The sequence below is a fragment of the Ptychodera flava genome, assembly GCF_041260155.1.
Source record: "Ptychodera flava strain L36383 chromosome 23 unlocalized genomic scaffold, AS_Pfla_20210202 Scaffold_23__1_contigs__length_28996876_pilon, whole genome shotgun sequence".
NCBI classification, from domain to species: domain Eukaryota; kingdom Metazoa; phylum Hemichordata; class Enteropneusta; family Ptychoderidae; genus Ptychodera; species Ptychodera flava.
The window spans coordinates 20,640,254-20,658,231 of NW_027248277.1; the positions used below are offsets into that span (position 1 = coordinate 20,640,254).

At 37.8% G+C, this 17,978-nt stretch overlaps 1 protein-coding gene across 1 annotated transcript in view; it reads left to right on the forward strand.

Annotated features, from left to right (window-relative positions):
- Nucleotides 1–1,512: 1,512 nt before the first annotated feature.
- LOC139123836 (uncharacterized) overlaps nucleotides 1,513–17,978 on the forward strand; it is a 35,495-nt gene continuing 19,029 nt past the window's right edge. Inside the window, exons 1-2 of the mRNA XM_070689987.1 lie at nucleotides 1,513–1,591; nucleotides 15,881–16,201. The gene's annotated coding sequence lies outside the window, so the exon portion shown is untranslated. The remainder of the gene's footprint in view (nucleotides 1,592–15,880; nucleotides 16,202–17,978) is intronic.

Sequence of the window (17,978 nt, forward strand, 5' to 3'; positions counted from 1 at the left end):
CATAATCTGGAGCGTGTGCCCTCATGTTAACTGTTTGGTGTCCACTTACACAATGAACGCCGCCATAGGTTGGCACCCTTTTAAAGGAGGCTCCGCCTTTGTTTAACTCCCTACATAGCACTCAGCAATAGTTAGGACAGCCAGCCGTAGTCAATGTGTATTTGTAAAATTTGGGGGGCAAAAGTATACCTTTGCCCCCTCCCCCCTCAGCATTCGGGGGGCGCCCCCCCTGCCCCCCCCCCCCCTTCCCGGTTCCTACGCCTATGTAGAGGTAATAGACTTTACTCCATGAAATAAACTAGATCCTGCTTCGGGCAGCATAGCCATGCATAGCACTTGTTTGATGGGTCTATGTATCCCTACAAGGTCCTTTTATATGAGAATTGTGGGACTTTGCTTTTTCGAAATACATTTTGTCATCCCAGGAAAAAAGTTTGCATGCAGAGTCCTCAAAACAGCGCCCTCACAAAAGAGTCAGCAAGTATAGAAATCGCACCCTCACAGAATGGTGCGACGGGCCAAATTTTCTAGTGTAAAAGAAAAGTTTCACTTGGGTCAAATATTGTTCAGTAAAAAATGAAGGAATCCCTTAATAAATTAAAACTTTCATGTAATGTAAACATTTTTTATAAACCAATATATTTCCCCCAATATTTTAAAAGTATTAGGAGTGATTTCTGAATAAATCACACAGCTATTAATATAGCTATTAAAAGTTTACTCTTCAAAAAACAAAACAAAATCTCATCACAAATTAAATGGTCATTCTTCTGAAATAAATTTTGTTTTTGAGTATTTAAAACTTACTATTGTAAAATGCAAAAGGTAAGATTACCTTAAATATTAATGCTTGTAAAGCAGAACTTCTTACAAAATATTAAAAGTTTACTTACAAAAGAATAGAAGTTTTTTAATTGTGCCCCTTAAAATAAAGTTGTACTGTCAAAATTTGAGAGTTTAGTTTGTCAAAAATTGAGTTGTGTCCCTCAAAGTAACAGCTACATCCAAGCAAACATTAAGTTTGTTTTGCGAAATAAAATCTCATAATTATTTAAAATGTTGTCTAGGAAAATATAAGTTTATATTTCAAAGCAATCACCGTTTTACATATAGTTCACAAGCTTATAGCTGCAGGACAGCTCTTGAATGTTTTAACATTGCTTAAATACATTGAGTAACTGCAAAATTACCATGCCGGTAAAACACAGAATTACAAGGGCATCTAAATAAACAAATTATAAACAAATAAATAAAAAATCAATAAATCAATAAATCAATAAATAAAATCATAAACTACTGACTAAATTTCATCTTGAATGTTTCATGTATTGTTAATCAAATATTTCAATTCTAATACAATCCGTTTTTTCTTACATTATTTATTGCTTTCCTGTAAAAGTAGGCGAAGGAAATTGTTTTCCAACTTTAACATTCTCTTGCCGCTGATTGTCGTTGACTACAACTTACTGAAAACCTGATCTCGACGTAGGTGGCGTAATAAGGTTGTGTTGCAATTCACAAAATGGCCGCCCTTGAAGAGGGCAACCTCTGCACACCGTCGGCCGTCTCTGCTGCAATAATCTAAAAATAGGTAGGTTGCTACAGTTTCCATTATTACAGACATAAGTACGTCAATAACAACGGAGCAGTACTGGGCACGATTTACGGAATAAACGATATCTTAAATAACTTAGCCTTGGTAACGCGTCAGCAAGTGCAGCTGCAGGTGTATACGACTCTCCGACTGTGTGAACAATACGCTCAAAGGTCGTGTAAGGTCATATTCAGCCAGCTACTTCCTTGTACAATTCGCCGTTTCTTGACAATATGCTAATTGTCTGACATGTACAAATTACATTCATAGCATGGCCAGTTACCATAGAAAATTGAAATGGGTCGAATCTCAGATATCAGCTTGTTGCGTGTCTGATAAAGGTGTTTGTATTCACGGTAGTCATTCGTTCCATATTTTCAGCACCGGTAAGGCGCTATGCTATGGCCATCCAATTGCGTCAACCGTGCGTGAAGTAAACTTTATTTAAGTATATCAAGCATTGAGCGTTCACGTCGTTACGTTGTCATGGCACTGTTCCTCAGCGACAAAGTCTTCTTGGATGGAACTTTTCCAAAATTATGTGTTTTTACCCCTCCCCACTAGCTCTTGAAAGTCGTCACTTTAATATGTTAGAAGTTGATATCGGAATGCTAGATTGGTTGCTGACACCTCATTGGTTCCCACATATCAGCCGACTTAGTTGAAAGGGCAACAGCCGCTATGCTATAGCTGTGTGCCTGTTTAGTACTTGCTGAAACTATCTTCGTTGTTATACCACCGCTCCACTGTCTATGGCTAACGTACCGAACTAATACAGTGAAGCTCTATTCGCTTTCGAAGATTTTTTATTCAAATCAGTGAGTAATACTGGCAGTCAAATGATCAATTGTCATTAAAGTGACTTAAGCAGTGCTGTTTAAGTCCTGATAACTAGGCCATAAATGTATGCTTTTGTCAGTTCAACCGAAATTGCTGGATTCCACAGCCCCAACCTGACTGCCCTCATTGACATTCATAAGTTCTAAGAATTGACATATAAGTTGATGAATTTCAGCTATATTTCAGTCATAGGGAACCAAAAGCTGTTAGAACAATGTCAAGAAACAACTCTGTTTTTCATACTCCTTTATTACACCAAATAATCTTACGGGATTTGAAACGTGCAGAAAACAAATTTCAAAGGAACAGTAGTAGCATTTTATCATTGGCTGACTCCAGGAATCATTTTCCACGTTGTAAATCACAAAATCAATTGCAAAACAGGCTTATTTGATTGTGAATAATCATGAATTCCATCTACAATGTAAGACATGATATGTTTTTAGCTCATATTTGGTATTTATATAAATACCAAAAAGAGCTTATATGGTGAGTCGGTGGCGTCTGTATGTCTGTATGTATGTATGTATGTATGTATGTGGGTATGTATGTGCGGATGTATGTCCGTCACAGGCAAAAGCTCCCATACCGCCAAAGCTACCATCTCAGTATTTGGTGTACAGGTAGATGCAGGGATTGAGATGTGACGTTGTTCAAATGAACATGTCAGTGTCAAAAATGTGCAAATGAGGTAAGAAAAAGGGAAATTCTGCAACCAGTGTGCGAAATTAACGTCGGTCCGACAGTCCGAGACCGACAGATTTCTCGTCGGCCGAAAGTTTTTAGCAACATGTCGGTCCTTATGACCGACTGAAATTTTGAATAAATGCTACAAATTTCTCCGTCAAGACCTGTAACAGATGCAGATGATGACTGACTATGAATCATGTGATTCAGATTTGAATGTCATGCACCCATCAATGTTTTCCACCGTGGGAATGCGAGGCAACATGGGATATTGATCGCACTTCGAGTCCTGGTAGTGGAGAATTCGATCTCTATGGTACGCCAGACCGGAGGGTGGGGGTTGGGGTTGACAATGTCGCAACATAGTAATATTTTGCCTTGCGACTTTTTGCATTTACGAAGAGTCTAATTCCTCCGATCGACGTGCATAGCACGGGGCAGCTGATTACATTCAGATCATATATAAGGATGAATGTACATACTACAGCCCTTCATTTTATCAAACTGACTCTGTTTCTTTGCTTTGATTTTCCATTGAAGCGTTCAAAACATAAACAGTTCTTAAAAGAGTTTAAGACAAAAACCTACTGCGAGAACAGTGCTGTTGACTAATCATGTTTAGTTTTGAACATGGTATTGAGTGTCTGTCAATTATTCATTTGGTATTGAGTGTCTGTCAATTTTTTCAGAGTCATTTTAATAACTTTAAGCTTTCAAAGGGCGATGAGACCCAGCAATCGCTCAGGCAAAACGTTTCGATCAGAAAACATGCATTCATTTCCGCGAGTGGCGACTTGTGCCATTCATGTTGTCTGCAATTTCTATAATCGAGAAAAAATTACGATACTTGTCCTTTTAATTAAAAGTATAACTTCATCTGTTTCTTCATGAATGCAGCAGAGGTCACATTTAAGCATATTTATTTTTTGAAAAATTTTGAAAGTAATCCATATGTCATATCAAAATACACACCAGTTATTTCTCCCCTTCTATTTTACATTACAATAAAAAAGACATAGTGATCAATGTTTGCATAAAACAATTATTCATACACTTATGACTGTTTTCAGGGTACTAAGTTATTCACTCACTTTTCTACCACTCGCGTTGGCTAATTTCAGAAGTGATTTTCAGCTCGCCAAACATTTTCAAATCACAATATTACATACCCTGGTGTAGTGACAGGGTTATCTCTAAGTTTTATTTCAGGCGGCAGAAATAAAATAACAGGCGGCTGATGAAGAGCGAGGGAGCGGAGCGACCGAGCGGGGGGAGGGTTTGGCTGGCGATTTTTTGTGTGACTATGTGTGATTGTGCTTATTTGGTGACACTTGAGCACCTGATTTTCTTTACAATTTATTACCAAAGATGTTGTTAAATTGTATGAAAAGTAAGGTTTTTAGCATCTTATTTCTCATTTGTTGTGTACCTTTATCACTTTAATCACTTTATTGCATAACAACACACTTCGGAAAGTGCAGTATAGCAAGAACAAAACTAAACATTGCATAAAACATTGTTGTCTATGTCTTTACCTGCAGCTGCTGGGGGAAACATAGTGTTTGTAATATATTTCATGAGAGACAGCGTATCATCTGAAGTTAAACTGTACAAAAACTTATCTCTTTGATGTAAACTATCAAATATAGGATAATACAACTTCATTGCAGAAAAGAGAACTTCTCTATCACTATTATATTTTTGACACTTCATTAAATACTCAAATTCACCCTTCAACGAAGACTTACAAACCTAACAAAGTCTCTTTTCAGGCAGAATTCTTGGTTTTGACCTTCCGCCCAATCTATTTGCAAATAGTGATCAGAAATACGAAGTTTTTGTGACCAATATTCTACTGCGTAAGTTCTTAATATCCAGCAAGTAATTCTCAGTAATCATGTCAGTTTATCAGTAATCATAACCGTCGATGGATGCTACAGCTAACACACAGCATCATACGCAGGGCTAGCGAGAGAGTTGCCGACATCGACGGTTATTTACGAGAAGTGAATAAAAGACTGGCATTTTTGGAAGCGATCGAGTAGGCAGGGATACGACTTGGGCCCAAGAACGCTGAATTTCGGCAGTAATTTGGCTTTTTACGTCAAGTCCCAAAATGGATTTGAAGTCACCGACCCTACGTACGGGTCTTTGCAGGGCTGTGGTGAGCGGGGCGATTAGCTGTAGCTAACACACAGCATCGTACGCAGGGCTAGCTACCGTTTATTTTGTTGTTGCCAGCACCATAAAATTGTATTTTACTGGCGATAAAGTACAGGAAATAAAACAGAATGCCGAGTACATGACAAGTTTATGAAAATTCGTTTTACGACAGCCTTAAAACGACGCTGTCGGAGTGAACAAAATTTGTTGATCGTTCGTGCATCGTCCGGCACGATCACGATGTTGATGGCATCGGCTCGACATTATACCCGGTACAATCAGCAAATACAAAAATTCGCTAGTTACATTTTAAGAACGCATGATTCACTTACGTTTACCTTTGTCTAATTTTTGTTTTTTTCGTAAAGTACTGCTGAATATCGTTAGATTTCTTTTTGGCACTTCCGATCGCTCGCACTCGTCCGTCAGATGCGCGTTTGTTGTTTGAGAAAATTCACCTTGACCTCATGATCTATGACCCGCTCAGAACATGCTAGAGGGCGCGAAACAAAATCGGCCAATCACTGCAATGATTACGTCGTGGTGAGATCTTGTCCTATGTAAATTTCCATGTATTGGAAAGAGTGAGTAAGAACGCTTATTCTGATTGGGCGTAGTACGTAATGCATTTCTAGATTGTATGTGTTTACGGAAGTACGACGTACGAGTTTTATCGGGACATTTTGGCAAGTTTAACGTCGTTTTCTCTGTTATTTCAGACATATGGGCAAGGCTTCAGTAAAAATGCGACATATAGTACTTTACTAGTGTGACACCAGCCGGCAGGTCACGTGCTTTTTTGACTTGCCAGGCGGCTATTTTCGCCGGCTGCCGGCTTTTAGCGAGAACACTGCAGTGTACAATTGTACACAGAATGTAGAGAACACCATTCCCCATAGAAAGTCATGAGAGACAAATTTTCTCGCTTTCATCAGCCACATGTAGCCAGTGCATGAGCCTGTATTCCCCGGCCCCTGGGTGTTTGACATCATTTTATAGTCCGAGAGTGGGGGATTTGACATGGCTAGAAAAAATGTCAAATTCTCCTGTTAGTCCCCCCCCCCCCCCCCCCCCCCCATAGTGGAAGACATTGATAAATGTGTGCACATGACAATAAGGAAGATGAGGGCTGTGATCTTTTTCAGATTCCAGATCATGTAGATGAATGATTCATGATCATTCACTTACACTATTCTGCAATCTATGTGAACAATAGTCCTTTTGAGTGAATACTTACTGACTCTATTGATAAAAGGATATGAAAAATTAAATATTACAACATTCAAAAGCATAGTATTGGTGGAGAAGTTGACTTTAATGGTCGTTAACAACTGCATTTACTGAGGACCGGCAGTTTTCTGTAAGGACCTGAAGCTTTGGCTTGGTGCAGGTCCTTATGACCTGAAGCTATTTTCTCTTAATTTCGCACACTGTCTGCAACAAATGTTCAGGAGTGGTGGCATGCCAATGACTGATACTCCACTGACCTTAAGTCATTTCCTGTCATTGTTTATGAACTGTAACATATTAACAGAGCTGCTCAAACTAATTAGGACGGACCATTAGAGCTTGGGAGGGAGGTGGTCACAATGAAATTGTGAACATTTTTGTTTACAATTGTAAATTTCTGACATTTTTTTTTCCAAATGAGAAAAGCTGTGCTAATTTTTTTTCTGAGTAAATTTTCAGATTTATAAATTTTTTTTAGTTCGACGATGTCTGAGGATACAATGTACATCCATATCACTAGCGCAAATAAGATTGCGTGCTGTAACTACAACAAACATATGGCCTAGTTATTTATATTGTTGATACTAGATTTCGCGAAATGTTGCAGATCATCTTTCGACAAGCTGAGAAGCTGTTTAGAAAAAATGTGGTGAAATTCCAATATTTGTGTTTTTAGCACAATTTTTGCCCTTTTTTGATCAAAACATCTATTTCTCTGTAGCAGCATGTCCAACTTTTGTCATTCTTGTCTTTCTGGTTTAAATATTTCGTGTTTTTTTCTGGTTGTGCTGTGCAGAAATCATTGTCATAACATCAACGTATAATTTTCCTGCACTGAACAGATGGAAACAACATTTAGTGTTGGTCTTTGGTACTCATACTGGTATGTACCAATTCTGATCAAATGTCAGCAACACCGTATAATTGCGGTATTGTCTTAATTTTGTGATTGCAAGAAGCACAAAGCAATGCAGATCTACATCAGCAATCATAAACGTTTACCCTTATTATAAAACACCATATAATGTACATAAATTATTGGGTGTATCTGTTGTCTTCAAACTATATTACTAAGCAAAAGCAATGATGATACCTTTGCTTTTTAGATCACATTTGGTATATTATTAATATTTTATATATATGCGGTATAACACAAAATTATTGTAACTGCAATCATCATACAGAAGAACGATACATGAAACTTAAGTAACAGATATCATTACTTTGTACTTGAAGTAATTTTGTGTTATTATTTATAACGCTCTGCTTTAGCATCGAGCACTGTAATTTCCCATGAGGACATCTGTATATATATATATATATATATATATATATATATATATATATATATATATATATATATATATATATATATATATATATATATACCGTACTCGTCCGAGTATAAGCCCCTGCTCGTGTATTAGCCCACCTACTGATTTCAGAGGATTTCTGAAAATGTATTACATCCGTGTAAAAGCCCCCCCCCCCCCCAGTATAACTCAAATACAGAAAGGTTAGGAGAGTATATTTGGTCATTAAACTTGGTAAAATTACTTTTAGATAATAAAGAAACTATTAAAAGATGTTAAAACAATGGAAACTGGAGTTCCCTCGACAGTATCGTAAGGAAAATGACACGTTTTTCCAGTACTTTCTTGATTCTTTGACCCTGCTCACCCTATCCCCTAAATAGAATAGTCTCACTCACGTCCGCCATTGTTTATTTCATTCATGACCACGATGTTTTCATCCTCTAAACATGCAGTTTCTTTTTGTTGAAGCAATTATCCTTTCATTTGTGAAGACTTTCCTGGTGACTTACAAGCTTCACTGATATGTTGTTATTTTCACAAGATGTAGACAGTTTAATACTGGAATGTTGAGTTGCCTTACCGTGTGGGCAGTACATGCCAGTTCACATTACTGATACTGTTGATTAGCACCATATATATGACGTCTTTGTTTCAAGTTTAGGGTTTTTTTGGACGCTGAAATTTCACCAAAATGTCACTTCTGTATTCAGAGATTGTATAATCAATTTCTTTTGATGTGTAAGTTGATTTTGAACGCGAGTGGTGTTGAAAAAAATCGTGCATAAAATTTGCATAAATTAGCGTCCATGGCAGATAACACGGGGTTGCTCAAGTATAAGCCCCTCCCCTAGTTTTGCCATCGTTTTGTGTTGCCGAACCGGGGGCTTATACTCGGACGAGTATGGTGTATATATTAATATATATATATATATATATATATATATATATATATATATATATATATATATATATATATATATATATATATATATATATATATATATATATATATATATATATATATATACGGTATATATAAAGAAAGAGAGCCTGTATGGTAACTTAGCAATGTCTGTATGTCTGTACATTTATACATGCATGTATATATGTACCGTATGTACATGTATGCGTACGTACCGTACATATGTATGGATACGTACATATGTCGGATGTATGTCCGTTGATGTCAAAAACCCATAGCACCTTTCATAATAGTGTTTGGTGTAAAGGTGCACCGAGCCATGGAGATGTTAAAGGTATACAGTCACCTGTAATCTAAATATGCCCATATATGGTCAAAGGGGCGTTCCTTGGTATTCAAAATGCCCATGTGAGGGCGTTGTTTTTAAAAAGCGGCCACCCGCTTTAAATCTGTTATTGGCTAGATTTTCTGTTTCCATGGTAACTGTGGCAAAATTGGAACAGGTGACAGTATACCTTTAATTATGGCACTTACAGGGTATTAATTAGGCCATATAACTATACTGCAGTCATGGATTTGACTGAAATTATGCTTTTTATTAATCATACTTAGGCCAATCTAAACTGTGAGTTTTATGAGTGTTACATTATGATTATTAGGTTATTTGCAGATTTGATGAGGTTCTGTGTAAAGGTTAGCTAAATATCAATCCTGTATGCATTCATTTTTACCAAAAGTCTGCCGCTATTCATTGATCATAGTTAAAGTCTACCTATGGGGGTAAGTTTGATGAGCGTACTTATCACCTATTTGATGAATTGCCGTAATGAGGTCATAAATATATCATAGCTGAATACAGTTGAATTTTATGAGATTTCTCAAGTTTCATTTCACATATTTATTAATGGGAATAGTTTGGTGAAGATTATGTGGTTAATATTTTCTTATCTTGAATGCTATTATGTCTCTCTGTAATTAAGCCATATATCAATAGTGAATACATGTAGTGTGATTTTATCAAAATTCTGAGGTATTCTGGTTATCCTAGATTTGGTTATGCTGAAAGTTTGATGAGTGGGTCATAATTTGCTCATTTGCATATTTAAGTAGACCATATGTCAGCCAGTGCCTCGACATGCGTCAATAGATTTGAGTCATTTGTTAAGCATTTCCCATGGGAAATGAATGCTTTCAACAAACTTACTCACGAGACTGGCCCCAGCTGCCTTGCCTTTCTTGGCAATAGTTCCTGGCCGGCCAAGTGACTAGTGTACCTTGCAAATGCCCTCTAGCAGTGTTGCAGCCAGGATTTTCAAACCTGGGGACACTGTGTCCCACTACTGTTTATTTTTGTGGACATTTTTGGGACAACATGCATCAATGAAATTTTGTATAAAATTTTAGCTCTACTGTCAGTGACACAGAGCTAATCAATTAGGCTGATTTTCCATCATCATCCATCTGTTTGTCTGTCCGTCCATTCGTCGTCCGTCAACAAATGCCTTCTCCTCTGAAACCACATGCCCAATTGCTTTGAAATTTGATATGCAGTTTACTTGGGGTTATCTCACTTAAGTTTGTACTTAATCGTGGTGAAATTTGAATATTTGTAGTTTTAGGGCAATTTTGCTGTTTTTGGTACAAAAATCTTCTCTGAAACCCCATGTGCGATTGCTTTGAAATTTGATATGAAATTTACTAAGGGTCACTTCAGTCACATTTGTTTCTTCAAATGTGGTGAAATTTGCATATTTGTATTTTTAAGGCAATTTTTGTCATTTTTGGTAAAAAAATCTTTAAAAATCTTCTTCTTCAAACTACAGGTCAGATAGCTTTGATATTTGGTACATAGGTCCACTCCATAGGGATGATCTATTCTAGATTTGTTCACATTATGCAGAAATGTGCAAATTTGTATTTTTAAGGCAATTTTTATCATTTTGGTCAAAAAATTTGTTTCATCAAAACCGCTTGTCTGACAGCTTTGATATTTGGTATACAGGTTTAAAGGTATGAGCAAAACTTGATTTAAAATTTGATGAAATGTACAAGTTTGTAAATTTGGGGCAATTTTTGCCATGTTTGGTCAAAAAAAGACATTTCTCAAAAAGTACTGGTCTGATAGCTTTGAAATTGGTATACAGGTTCCTACAGATGAACTTAATATGGAACATTGAAATTATGATGAAATCTGCAATTTTGTATTTGGGGGCAATTTTTGCCATTTTCGGTCAAAAATGTCATTCTCCAAAACTACTTGTCTGATTATAGTCTTGAAATTTGGTGTACAGTTTCCTACAGATGAACTAAATGTGATATATTGAAATTATGATGAAGGCTGCAATTTTGTATTTTTGGGCAATTTTTGCCATTTTTGGTCGAAAAATGTCTTTCTCCAAAACTACTCGCCAGATAGCTGTGAAATTTGGTTGACAGGCTCCTACAGATCAACTAAATGTGATAAATGAAATTATGTTGAAATCTATAATTTTGTATTTTTTGGACAATTTTTGCCATTTTTGGTCAAAAAATGACTTCCTCCAAAACTGCTCGTCTGATAGCTTTGAAATTTAGTATACAGGCTCCTAAAGATGAACTAAATGTGATATGTTGAAATTATGATGATATCTGCAACTTTGTATTTTTTTGGCAATTTTTGCCATTTTTCAAAAACAGCATGTCTGATAGCTTTGATATATGGTATACAGGTTGCAAGGTGTTATTTTAATATGATATTTTGAAATTATGATGAAAACTGCAATTTTGGGATTTTGGGGCAAATTTTTGCCATTTTTGGTCAGAAAATTTGATTCTCAAAAAACTATATCCTAGATAGCTTTGGTTGACATATTCCTAGAGACAATCTTAATGTGATATGTTCGGAAAATGATGAAATCTGCAATTGTGTATTTTGCCGTTATTTTTGCCTTTTTGTCAGGCCTTCCTGAAATGATCTAAAAAAAATTTGCATTCCTTATCTACACATGTGTCAAAAATAGTTATTCTCTACATAACACAGCGGAGCTATATCAGCCGTGAGGTCACTTGTTTAACAATTTGAAATTAGTTTCAAATACAAAATTCAAGCTCATATGTTATGTCTGCCTCCAATCAGAGCTCAGTCAGACTACAAGCAAGTTTGAAATCAAGTGCAGCGTTGTAATTACTTTTAATCACTGCTCAGAAAGTAAGTAAATATGAGCCTCAAAATAATCAATGCAAAACAAAGGCCACCGTCAGTATCCAATGTTAGTTGCACTCAATCCAACACAGTTGACTCATGAGTGTGCCTGAGGTGACCTGCAGAATGTGAAAATGTGGGACAACAGGTTCCATTAAGGGGACATTGTCATTAGGGTACATCCTGGCTGCAACACTGCCTCTGGTGTAACAAACAGTTTGGCTGTTTGTTCACAAAAGTGTACTACGTTAACTTCACAAATGTGATTGATTTATCACATCTTGATTTGAAAGCAGATAGTTTTAAAAACTCAATAAGGGAGATTTTTAGCTCAGATTTAGTATATCTATAAATACCAAAAAGAGTTGATATGGTACAGAGTCGGTGGTGTCTGTATGTATGTACTGGTACCGGTATGTATGTATATACCGGTATGTATGTTAGTACGTGTGGATGTATGTCCGTCCAACGCAAAAACTCCCAAACTGCCACACCTACCATCTTCGTATTTGGTGTAAAGGTAGACCCAGAGGTTTAAATGAACATGTCAGTGTCAAAATACCATATATGCAAATGAGGTAAGAAGAAGGGAAATCCTGCAAATTTGTTGGAGTGGTGGTATTAACTGAAACAGCCTACACATCTGAGTGAGAGGTTCTATGAGGCATGACATCAGTTGTATGCAGTGTACTTCCTTGTGTGGGAACGGTGGCAGTAACTGAAACAGCCTACACAATGAGTCATTTCCTGTCATTGTTCATGAACTGTTGCATATTGGCAGACTGCTCAAACCATGAAGGACTTTTTGAAACATTCCTCTGCTATGTGTGTTCCTAAGGTTGACCTCCAGTACCTAAAGTTTCAGACCTTATTTACTTTTGTCATTCTTGTTTTTCTGGTTTAAAAATTTCTTCGAACGGACCAATTCAAACCAAATGTGAGCACACTGTCCTTGACAGTATTTTCTTGTCTTGGTATGATCTGAGATGAGCATTGGCATGTTGAAAATCTGTCCAGTATCAAATTAGACAATGGATTAATTGCATTCTGTGATTGTAAGTGTCTGCTAAATGAACTCAGATCTACATATGTTAGAACAGCACCTGTACTGGTCAACGTGGTCATCAACCAACACCAATTTTGCAAGACTAGTACTTTATAACATGTTTACAGATTGTGTACTAGCGAGGAAACGCTAAGGCAGACATGTCTTTCCTGTCTCTTTTCAGGGTTTTACATCACTTTTTACTTTTGAGAGTCCCTGGGACCCCTGATGTTAGAAAATGGGAGTCCTACATCAAAATATGGGGGTCCCAATTATTTCAAAAGAATATTTATTGTTTATCCATGCCATGGTCTTCACTGTGTTCAGTTAGTGTTATAACACACGGCAAATGGTTGCGCATTTCTTAAAATTATTCTTACATGAAAATTCTAGTTCATACTGAGGTCCCTCATTGATCAATTCAAAGAACACTATTCATAATTGAAATGATCTCATAACTTTAATGACAAGTTCACAAAGTTGTGAAATTTGAACAAGTATTCAATTTTGTCAAATTGACAAGAAGGTAAGTAATTTCATACTCTGAAATGGCATTCACCCAGCAAGTCCAGTAGGTTGAGTTCACACTCTGCCAGCAGCTCCTTCAGCAAATAACCTAGCATTGTTTATGAAGTCAAAATCATCTGTGATGGGGCCAACCAGTTTGATGAACATTAGTCTATTAAGCCTTTGAGGATTGAGTCTATTTCGTGCCCTCTGTTTGATGGCATTTTGTACTGAAAAGCCCCTTTCACATGGGGCAGAGGACACTGGTATGAAAAGAGCAATTTTAGCAAGAATGGCAAGATCAGGATACTCCTCTGTAAAATCAGTTAGCAACAGCTTGATATACATATCAAAATTCAGTGCGTCCCTATGAGATCTTGTGAAGTGTTTGTAAACAAGAAAGTGTGCCCTAGCTCTATCAGCATCAATAGGCCTACCTGGTGTATTGTTATGATGATTCAACAGTTGATCAAGCTGGTTGACCCCATAGTCAGGTAGGTTGGCCAAATTTTCAGGATATCTGTGTGGGTTTAGAATTACATCAAAACATTCCAGAATATTCATCTCATCATCTGGAAATCTGCAATCTAAATTCTGCAGTAGTTTGTTGATATAATTTTCTCGTACACTACAGAAGCTCTGTCTGAGTGGCTGATTGTAAGTGATTTTAATGTTTTTGTATGTGTTTTTCTGACCATTGCCAGGAACATCACCCAAATCATTAAAGACTTCTCTGACAGTGTGTGAATCATTAGTCATTGTATTCAATGTGTCCCTAATAGACTGAACACTTTTTTTGATATGGGATAGGTTGACAGAATCTTTCTGAAATGTAGGCTCAAAATTCCAATCACAGTAAGGACATCAATCAATAAGGCAGTGAATAGCGGAAACAATGAATTGGAGACAAATTTCAACAGCCCATCAGCCTTTCCCCCTTTTTTGTCACTTGCAAGTGCCAAGGCAATTGGCTCAAAACTGATGAAAATCATCTTGACAGCTGATTCAACCGACAACCAGCGAACAGATGTAGGCTCAGTAATTTGTTTCGCCTTCCCATTCAACAGAATTTGAATTTCTCTAAGTTTGTCATATCTCACACTAGAGTCATTAAAGTATTTATACAATGAATGGATTATATTATGATATTCTTTGCAATATTCAATATCTCTGCCTGCTTGAGAAGCAGCAAGATTCAATCGATGTGCAACACAATCATTACACTCTTCAAACTCCATAACTATCTGCGGACGTTTGTAATATTCAATGTCTAAGCCGTTCAGATTCTGTAGATGCATGATGTCAGTGAATACATCGCATGGAAGGTCACGTTTAGCGATCAGATAAACAGTACGTAATTGTGCAGCGTACGCCTCGAGTTCGTTTACCCTGCACCTGCCGGTCCTCTGCAGATTTGCGAGCGGTAGTAAATTGTGACCTCAAGCTTAGGATTTTAACACTTGTGAGATGACTTTTCGAGTCCTGATGACGAGTGAGAGTTGAATGTTGAAAATTAGAACAACCTTCCGTGAACGGGCATGTAACATTCGATTTCAAACATACATCGCATGACGTTTCGCTCTTCAGAATATCGAAGCCATTTAAATCTATTGAGCCAACTTCTGTTGAATGTTCGTAATTTTGCTGACTTGGCCGGGGGATCTGATGTATCAGTATCGCATGGCGTAGCTGCTGTTTCGGCCTCGACCAAACCTACATCGTGCTGGTTGCTGCGGCTGTCGAAAAACTTTCGCAGATCGGCTTGTGTTGGGTATTTGACACGACCCGCCATGATGCATATAAACATGTATTGATCGCCGCAAACAAGAAATCGACCAATTAAGAATCAGTTTACATTTTGAAAGTCACTTTTTACGGTAGTAAAATTTGTTTCCGCGGGTACCATTGGTCATCAAACAGTGGAGGCCAATGCACTACGGAGCATTCTATTAAAGTATGGGGTCGGTAAGGTTTACTGGGATGTGTTTTACGTGTTCAGCAGCTTCGCGAGATATACACCAGCAACAGATATTTCTGCGTCCGAAGGGACGCGTAGTTTAGTTTTTGAGGGGTCCTGGGTCCGGTTTTATGCGTAAAGGACGCAGAAATGCGCGTCATGTAAAACCCTGCTCTTTTATAGCTGTCCTTAATGTTGATACTGTATTTCATCATGACCTCTCAGGTACCTGTGTCATTCTTTCGTTTAATTAAAAACATGTGATAGCAAGGGCAAGATCATGATTTGTTGCCCTCCGAAGGAATGGTCCTCATGACTGCAAATATCTATTTCTGCACAGAAAAGTTGATGGGATCACACTCCGTGTGTCTTCACAACAGACAGAAGTCTTTAGATGTTCAGTATGTAACATATAACTTCTCTGTCTATTGTTATCAGATCAAAATGGCTGGAATGTTGATTCACTGCGAAGTTTATTCCTTAAATTATCTCAACAAATATTAGTGGAAGAACAAAGGTCTTTGTATGGACTTGTGAAGGACAAGCAGATTCCAGCTAGAACTCTCCAAGGATTGGTCGACACAGATCAAGTCTTTATCAAACTTGAGGAGCTTGGTTACATAGGTTACACAAATCTTACCCTGCTGAAAGATCTTCTTGGGAAAATTAATCGAGAACCCTTGGTCAGGTTGGTGGAAGAATTTGAAAGAAAACAGCAGGAAAACAACAGTATTAGTCAACCACCTGGCGGAAACACAGGTAAGTACCAGTATTTTAGTTTCTGCGTATTTGAAATACTCACCCAGATACTGTAGGGAAATAACCCTTGGGGCTCCATTTATGCAAGATTAAAACTTGAACTTCCTGCCTAGACTTCCTGTGACGTAGGTCACTGGACTCCCTAAGTTACCCAGTTATAATTCTTGCACGACTGTCTATGACAGCTCCGTACGGCTCCCGCAAGTTTTTTCGTCGCCATGGCTGCCTTATTCCGCTCAGGATCGACAGCTAAGTGACAATTTCCCTTTTGGGTACCTTCTTCGTTGTTGTCAATTAGTTCTTTCCACTAATTTTGTATTTCAATGAGTTCTTGAACGTTTTTCACGTGTCAGCCTTTTGGGCTATTGTGTTACGCCACGTGTTCCATTCAGCTTAGACGCTCTGTACTGTATTGTTCTTCGGCGTTGATTTCGCGTCCGAGTGGTTGTACAATCTTTATTTTCTAGTGTTCCTATTTTCAGTGTTCCTGAAAATTCTTTATTAGTTCCAGAGACCAGCTCTGGAACTGTTAGTTTTTGCTTACTTTCCTTCTTTCTTTCTTTCTTTCTTTCTTTCTCTATTTCTGGTATTACTACCATAGAACATGCTATACACAAATTTTACCTTAACTACCCAGAATGCATGTGACACGGTTATGATGTCATCGCTAAGCTCGGACGGGTTTTACGGGCATTTCTTGTTTGTTTATTTATTTATTTTTATTTTGCATTGCTCAACTATCATGTTGCGTTCAGCTATTAATAATTCTAGCTTTCTTTCGCTCTTTTTTGTTGCTTTTTGATTTTATTTTTCTCTAAATACTCGCCATACATGGCGCTATACTGTTTCGCCCGAATGCTCATGGGTTGAATGAGATTAACATGGTGGCGGATACGATGGCTTTGCTCGCATAGAGAGAGAAAAGTAGGCTTTCCGTAAGTTTACAAGCGTGGCTAGGTACATCATGTACCTATGCGAGGTGGGTGTGCTCGAAAACGAAGATCAATGCAAAATTTGGATTCAAAATCGGCTGTTTTGGCGGAGAACTGCCCACTTATTTCTGAGGAGCCACCAGCGGTTTTTCTTATATCAGTCTGTGGGGCTGTGGTGGAGGCCGTTTAACGCCGGTAAACACACAGCCCTGCCATGCAGAGCTAGGCATTCATAGTGAACTGTCTGTCACCGCACCGGCATGCGTTGGCTGCACGTAAAAGCAACTCAACTTTCCAAGATCAACTGGTCAGTATCTTGTGAAAACAGCGACATAGCAATGAAAATTGTTTTAGTCTGTGCTTTTAATCAAATGAAAATGCATGTGGCCTCGGTTTTCAATTTCAATGGCCTAGGTCCGGTGTTTCCTCTTGTCTGATCATCATCATAAACCACGCGCCTCTTTACAGCAACAACTCAGCACTACCCGTCAAGCGATTGATTTTTGCGTAGGTCAGTGGAGCAAAAATTATTGCTCTGGCTCGCGAGAATGTCATCTGATATACATTTCCGTGCGTTGTCGCCCCGTATGTATCTGTTGGGTTTTTAACCGTACATGTAGGCATTTGTAATCTGTGTACTGTAATTCCCCGGACTGCCTTGCTTTTAGTTGTATTATGGTGTTTACTGCTATCAGCCCTAACTATAGGTACGTGCTTGAATATTAAAATCCAAAGCACTCTTTCATTCTGCACCTTTGTCACACATTCTCTTGTTTCTTCCGCTGCTTTGGTCTCTGGAACTTCGCTTTTGCTTGCAAATGCTTTCTAGTTGTTCTTTGAGTCAT